This window comes from Astyanax mexicanus, chromosome 2 (assembly GCF_023375975.1).
Source record: "Astyanax mexicanus isolate ESR-SI-001 chromosome 2, AstMex3_surface, whole genome shotgun sequence".
NCBI lineage: Eukaryota > Metazoa > Chordata > Actinopteri > Characiformes > Acestrorhamphidae > Astyanax > Astyanax mexicanus.
The window spans coordinates 74,736,270-74,744,668 of NC_064409.1; positions in this window are offsets into that span (position 1 = coordinate 74,736,270).

Below are 8,399 nucleotides of genomic sequence, written 5' to 3' on the forward strand. Positions count from 1 at the left end.
CTACAGACAACATTTCTCCCAAATTTCAAATAAAAATATTGTCATTTAGAGCATTTATTGCAGAAAATGAGAAGTGGCTGAAATAACAAAAAAAAAAAAAAGATGTATAGCTTTCAGACCTCAAATAATGCAAAAAAAAAAAAAACAAGTTCATATTCATAAAGTTTAAAGAGTTCAGAAATCAACATTTGGTGGTTAACCCTGTTTTTTAATCACAGTTTTCATGCATCTTGGCATCATGTTCTCCTCCACCAGTCTTACACACTGCTTTTGGATAACTTTATGCTGCTTTACTCCTGGTGCAAAAATTCAAGCAGTTCAGTTTGGTTTGATGGCTTGTGATCATCCTCTTTAGTGTATTCCAGAGGTTTTCAATTAGGTAAAATCAAAGAAATTTGTTATTTTTAAGTGGTCATTATTTTTTCCAGAGCTGTACTTTTTATGATTATTTACTACAGCAAAGAAATTGATTTTCCTTTCAGTGTGATATACAGTATGATATACTCAATCTGAATGATATACAGTGCCATGAAACCGTATTTGCCACCTTAACATACCTATTTTGTTTCTTTTTTTGCTATATTTACTGTATTTGTTTTTTTTAGATTATCAAACAAACTTTAATATCAGACATTAATCAACAATAAACTGAGATAGCCCTAACTCTAAAAATAATTTAAATAGAACCTGTCTGACAACATGAAGCAGAATAAAATATCACAGAAAGCAACACGTTATGTTCCAATCTGAAGGAATTACTCCAAAAGGGCATGAACAACTCATCCAGGAGATCCCAAAAGAACCCAGAACAACATTTAAAGAACTGCAGGATCTCAGTTAAGATCAGTGTTAATGATTTAATAATAAGAAAGAGACTGGGTGAAAAGAAAGAGATATATAAAAAAAGAGATAGATAAAAAACACTGCTGAACCAAAAACAACACAACCGCCCGTCTCACATTTACCAACTAACATCCTGATGATCTCAAGAACTTTGGATAAATATTCTTTACAGGACTGACGAGACAAAAGTGGAACTTTTTGGAAGGTGTGTGTCCCGTTACATCTGGCATAAAACTCAGATCATACTAAAAATCATACTGAACGTAAAACATGGTGGTGGTAGTGTTGTGATGGTCTGGGGTTTTTCTGCTGTTTACCAGACAATCCTGAAGGAGAATATCCGGCCATCTGTTTGTGACCTCAAACTCGGAGGTACTTGGGTTCTGCAGCAGGACAATGACCCAAAGCACACAAACAAGTTCACCTCTGAATGACAAACTAAATGAAGGTTTTGGAGTGGCCTAACTAAAGTCAATGAGTAGAAAAAACATTGTTATTAGGTTTAATAAGCAAACCAGGTAAGTTTTAATTTTTTTTTTTCCCTTAGTAAATGAAGTCCTACAACCCTTTTCTATCCACCTTATTCTGCCACGCCCACTTCCATGAGTTCACATTTTTGGAGGGTTGTGAAGGCTTATTATGACACATAAACAAAATGCAGGGGATTTATAGGATGTTAGATTGAAAGTCATCCCCAAAACATATATTACATACTTTGTTAAATAAAGCAACATTGTAAAAATGTAAAAAATCAGATAAAGATAAATTTTATTCTTTCTGAAATTCAGACTGTTAGGCCACATCATGCTGTTCCAAAAAAAATAATAAAACACACTAAATATTTGAGAAATGGCCCCTTTAAGGGTTGTTTACACTTTCACATCCAGCATGGGTTTAAATGTGAAGAATTTCACCTCATTGCTGAAATTCCTGACTTATTTAATTCAAGACAACAGAGCTGTGCTGTGTAGAGACTACAACCCACACGCTACATATACAGAATCAGCTGAGCTGCTGGAAGTCTTTCTGAAGTCTGTACACAGTCTAGGCTAGGCTAAAAACTCAGAGGAGGACTTGGGGTTCATAGACATAGGACATTTTTTTAGGGTACACTAATGTCTATGTTACCTCCTGGCTCTCTCTTTTTAGTTAGGCTACTATAGACAGACTAAAGCAGCGTTATACAGGATCACCGTTTTTTTTTCTTTTACAAAAAACAGCTCACATGGCATTCATTTATACTAGAAACCAAACCTAGACATTTAAAAATGAACAAAAATCGATGGAATGACACCTTTAAGTAAAATTCTATTTTAATATATTTTTAATACATTTATCATAACATATATCTTATTAAAATATATATTTTTTTAAAGTAACATAGCATATTTAATCCATGATACATTTTTAAAAAGTTGGTTTGCAGAGAACCATGCAAATTTCAAAATTTTAAAGAAGATACTTTAAAAATACTTAATATTTAATATTTTAGCAATTATTATGTGTTTATTTCCCATGTGCTATTTTACTTATTATATAAAATTCTCTTTAAAACATAGAAAGTTGCACTCTGAATGCACATGCTACATTTCTGTATTCTAAATGTGTATTCCTAAAACTAAAACATCCCAATGCTGTGGTTAAGCTACCATAGATACCCTCATTATCAGGTGATCATTACCTGGATCAGGTGTGTAAGTGTAGGACACGCAGTATAAAGAGATTCTACAGGACCGGGGTTTTGAACCGTTGCTCTTGGACAGCCCTTATCTCATCCCTGTCTGTCTGTCTGTCTGTCTGTCAACTCTCCAGGGTCTCCTCTCTTCAGGTTAATAGAGGGACAAAGACAAAGCAGCTTTCATGGTTTTGGCGGCGGCAGCCCTGCACACTTCCCTCTTTGTTAGGGAGCTTTCTCCAGTGTCCCATTAAGGGCTTTTTTAAAAAATTGGGTCCCTCCTAATCTCACTTGGCATGTGCTCTGGCATGCTTGCACTCTCCAGCTCAAACCAGGACACAGAAATACTCAGCAACAATAATTTCCACTGAGTAGCAAAAATAGCTGATTTGCAGTGAATGGAGATCATCTGTAATGCTACATATATGTTTACGTACTTGTGATTTATATTATATTCGCTTTGCTGCTTCAACACCACAGTTCTAAGCCATCCCAAGAATATACAGCTCTGGAAGAAATCTCACTTTATCCCACCTGTTTATCTCACTCAATATATCCAATCAGATCACACCTGTAACCACTTACATATCTGCCATTACTTGAGACATACAGTAACCGCATGTTGTGTTTCGCAGGAATCCTGAGTGCATTATTCTTTTGTCAATGAGTTTAATCGTGATGAAAAAGCATATATTCTTGGGGTGGCTTAGAACTGTGGCGTCGAAGCACTTTCATCTGCTTTAAAAACATCTATGGCAGGTGCAAAGTAAATGTAAAATGTAAAAATATAAATCATAAGTACATAAATATATACAGCTCTGGAAAAAAAATAAGAGACCACTTAAAATTTATGGGTTTCTTTGATTTTACCAAATTGAAATCCTCTGGAATATAACCAAGAGGAAGGTGGATGATCACAAGCCATCAAACCAAACTGAACTTATCCAAAAGCAGTGTGTAAGACTGGTGGAGGAGAACATGATACCAGGATGCATGAAAACTGTGATTAAAAACCAGGGTCAGTCCACCAAATATTGATTTCTGTACTCTTAAAACTTTATGAATATGAACTTGTTTTATTTGCATTACTTGAGGTCTGAAAGCTGTGCATCTTTTTTTGTTATTTCAGTCATTTCTCATTTTCTGCAAATAAATGCTCTAAATGACAATATTTTTATTTGGAATTTGGGAGAAATGTTGTCTGTAGTTTATAGAATAAAACAACAATGTTAATTTTACTCAAACATAAACCTATAAATAGCAAAATCAGAGAAACTGATTCAGAAACTGAAGTGCTCTCTTCATTTTTTCAGAGCTGTAGTTGTCAGTGACGTACTCGACTGTGTTTTAATGCTATCTTTATTTTATATAAACCTATGGCATGATAATCACAATATAGCAAAGTAAAAATAAAAGTTGCACAAGTGCACAGTGCACACTTTTTTTATTCTTAAACCATGTTAAATTATATAAGATTAGAGGAAAGTCATTGAGCATCAATCTTGTAGCTTAATTTACCGATGTTTAGGCCTGTGCAAGATTCTTCGCATTGTTCATGTTTTAATCTTTCAGTGATCTGTTTTTAATAATCATTTTTATTAAATAATAAGTCTGCTTCAGTGTTGCAATGTTAATTAACATCATTCTGAACAGATTTTACTCATTGAAACAGCCCGAAAATGTTTTTAGAAAGCTCAGTTTTAATGCTCTACTTACTAAAAAAATGTTGGGTTTAAATCAAGCTCAAAATGACTATTTATGGGGCGGATCGGGACGGGCTGGGGCCGTGTCGGGCTGAATATTTTGGGCCTGATCTAAGCTCTAATCTGCACTGATTTGGATATTCTGTGGCCAAATGTGCTGACTCTCATGGCAGGGCTTTCAGCAGGATAATGCCCCCCCCCCCCCCCCCCTCCACATACAGCAATGGTTTGCCGGGAATGTTTCTGCAAGATTGCAACACTTTCTTGGCCTGCCCAGTGTTTAGATGAATTGCTAATTGAGCATTTAGCATTTATAAGACCAACAGTCATGCCATGCCAAATTTTGCAACCTACGAGTATAGAGCTACAGGATCTACAGGCCCAGCTGCAGCAACATCTGTAGGGAAATGTTTTGCAGGATGCCATACGGAAACTGTATACCTCCATTACCTCCATACCCAACTGTTTCTCATCTTATATCCAGGCTAAAGTTTACAGTTTTTCCCCAACAATAATTTCCTTTCACTTACATGCATATAGCATCATTATATATGAAATAATGTATATGTAAGTGTATATAATAAGAAAATAATCAATAAAATCCATTACCTTCTCCGGATGCTGCTGCAGGCTGCTCCTATGGTAAATATATCCAGCTTCTCTGTTTACTCTCCTGAAGCAAAGTGATTTTTTTGGCAGAATATATACAAGAGTGGTCTGTTTGACCCTCCCACTCGGTGGAATTAGTCACAAAGTAGCCCTTTCTTCTGCACTTTTCAGCTTGACTTGTGCCCATTCTTATAACAATATCATTGTTCATGAATTGAGGTTTATGTTTCAGCACGGCGCTGCTCTGCTGGCGTGACGCACACGCTCCGTTAAGGCTAGTTAGTAGAGCTGTAGCTCAGGAGTTGCAGTATGTGGTTATACATCATAAATAAATATAAAGTTAGCTGAAGTAAAGCTTTAACTGTGCATTCTGTTCATCACAAGGGTGGAAGAGAACAGAATGAAACATCGTGGTAGCGGTAGACAGGTTATCTAATTAACTGAAGATTGTTTCCCACAAGCTAGCACGCTAACGCTGCTGGTGAACTTTGCGGTGATGTGAGAGAGGGCACTGACTGTAAAAAATGGAGGGTCTCCTTTCACCAGTTGCTTTAAATCTGAACTCCTGGACTATTTAAGTCCTGGAAGACTTTACAGTAGCTTAGCCCCCTTTCCACTGCATCAGACATCTGCAGACATCCCTAGTTGCAAAAGTTGATTTCAGGGAAATCAAAAAAAAAAAAAAAAACTTGCACACACACCAAAGGATAACGAAACTTTACTTTTATATTATTTTAAAAATTAAATTTAGAGTATTCAGAGGTGAAATGAGTTTTATCTTTTTTCTTTTTGGAAGGCCCTGCCTCTGCTTTCCTTTTTTTTTTTTTTTTGGAAAAAAAGCCTTTATTTGACAAAAATTGACAGTTACAATACCACAAAAAATTGCACAACATCAAAAACATTTCATATCATATTACAATAATTATTAATATTGCCTCCGCCATGATCTGCTTTCTCTCACTCACTGAACAAATCCCGTCCGGGAGGGGGTAAAAACACTGCCCGCCCACACTAAAAACTGATTGGCTGTCTCGCAGACTCTTTGCAGAGAACAGGCCAATCAGAACCCTCTCTGTTTTCTTTCTCTCCTTCCCACACGCGGTTAGAGAAAAAAAGTCTGTGGCCTGTGTGCGCGTTGGGGCACTCGTTCTGAATTCCGGGAGATTATATGTGACTCGCCGGCATCAGGGAGCCACTACTGAAATGCGGGAGACTCCCACAGCTTCAGGGAGACTTGGTTTGTCTGTTTTTGATTTAGAAGACTTTTATCTTGTTAATGTTACTGTATATGGCTGATATTTTAAGTGAAAAGGTCAATATCAAATCTAAAACAAATCTTTAAAAAAAAACACTCTTTAGACTATTAGAGTCTTATTTTGTGTGAATTGCCGAAAGATAACAGGATTCGTATATTTTTTTTACTGGAACATAATTCAGGTCTGAAAGGGTTAAGACGCAGGTTTTTATAGTGGATATTTAAATGCAAATAAAAGTATGAATGAAAGAAATGTAAAATGCAATTATATTTATATTAGTAGTGTCAAATAAAATACTAGTATGTACTTGTATGTTTAAGTGGAGGATCAGGCGCCTTGTGCTGGTGAACATCACCCTTTGGAGTGATGAGGGGAAAAAGCGCCATCTACCCACCCAGAGAGAGCAGGACCAATTGTGCTTTCTCAGGGCTTCGGTAGCTGATGGCAAGCCGCATAAACGATTAGCTCGCTGGACCACTCGGAGCCCATATTTATTTTATGACAGATTCAGATTCTTAATACAGATTTTTTGTAAGAATTTAAGGACAGGACAAATTCATTAAGAAATATGTCACAGACTTGAAGGCATTGGCAGGACATGGAACTTTGTACAAATTATAATGTCACTAATAAGGGACAGTATTGTGTGTGGAACAAATGATGCCACCCTAAAAAAAAGAGATTACTTGGGGAAGATAAACTTTGCAACTGCACACTGCAAACTGCAAACACTGCAAACTGCACAACTTTGTAGAGCTACAGAGCTGTCCAGAGACAATAGAAGAACTGTGGTCCACAAAGTATGCATTAAAGGACAAAGAAAATGAAATTTCTTGTATGTAAATCTGTGTGGAAACAATTCCCAGCCTTTGGAAAGAAGTGCAAGAAATGTGAACGAAACAATCACTTTGCTGCTATGTGTAAGACCAGAACTGAGACAAGTAAACAAAAAAAAATGTACATGCAGTAACATAACTGGACAGTGACACATGAAGATATCCTTACAGTCACAGAGAACATAGTGTGGTGGCTCTGGGTTGTGTGTGTGGCTGCCTGTAGGCATGGTTCTGTTCTCCCGTGTGCGAGGATGACAGGGGTGGGGCATCTCCCTTGGGAGGGGTTATGCAGAGAGGGTGGGCACCACTCTGGATCTGCCATCTGGGAGACACACAGCTGGGTTGGTGGCCTTTGGGTTATTTTAGCTCTGTGGGAACGGTTTTAGCTCTCCTAGTCTTGTTAAAGGCTGTAAGTGAGTGGCAAGCCTGTTCAATAAAGGAGTTGTTGAGCATTCAGCATGAGTCTCACGGGTCTTCCTTCCTCTTCCACGCCACATTTGGTGTCAGAAGTGACCCTGCTGGAAGATATTGAGCTGCCGGCAGGGGAAATCGAACGGCTGAGGAGGAAGACAGCGGACCAACGGACTAGAGGCAAGGCTCTCCAGAGGAGTGGACTCGGACCTGACGGCACCAGCGGGCTGTTCGGAGGTCGTGGCCGGGGAGAGGACGATGCGAGCACGGCGGAGCTGGCTCCCAGAGCGGATGGCGCGAGGACGGCGGCGCTGGCTCCCAGAGCGGATGGCGCGAGGACGCCGGCGCTGGCTCACGGAGCGGATGGCACGGGGACAGCGGCGCCGACTCGCGGAACGGACGACGCGATGATGGCGGCGCAAGCCTCCGGGATGGCGGGCTTGACGGCTCAACCCCGCCTTACCCCCTACGACGGCAGCGCTGACTGGACAGCCTTCGAAGCTCAGCTTGAGATCGTGGCGGGCGGTGCGGGCTGGACGGACGCCGAGACGGCAGCCAACCTCTGCCTGGCACTGCAGGGCGACGCGCTGAGGGTACTGATCGAGCTCCCCACCGAGTGCTGCTGCGAACTGCCTGAACTGACGCGGGAGCTGAGAACACGTTTCAGCCGCCAACCGTCAGAGGCGGCCGCCAAAATGCTAGTGGCGGACAGACGCCGACAGCAGGGAGAGACACTGGGCGGGCTGGCATCGGAGATGGCCCTGCTAACCCGCCAAGCTTACCCAACGTTTACGCGAGCGGCCCAGAGGAGGTTCGCGTTGGATCACTTTCTGCGCGCCCTCGAGCGAGCTGCGCAAACACGTGAGGCTGGCCGACCCGCAGACCCTGGAGTCCGTGGTGGAGGTGGCGGAGCGGTCCGAACTCATCCTCTCAAGCCATCCAGGACCATGGGGGGCGTCGCCGGGTGCCCGTGATTCGCAGAGGTGGGGTCGGAGCCGGTCTGGTGCCCAACTGGAGTGCTGGTGCTGCGGGGGGCGTGGCCACAAGCGAGCGCACTGCAGCCGGC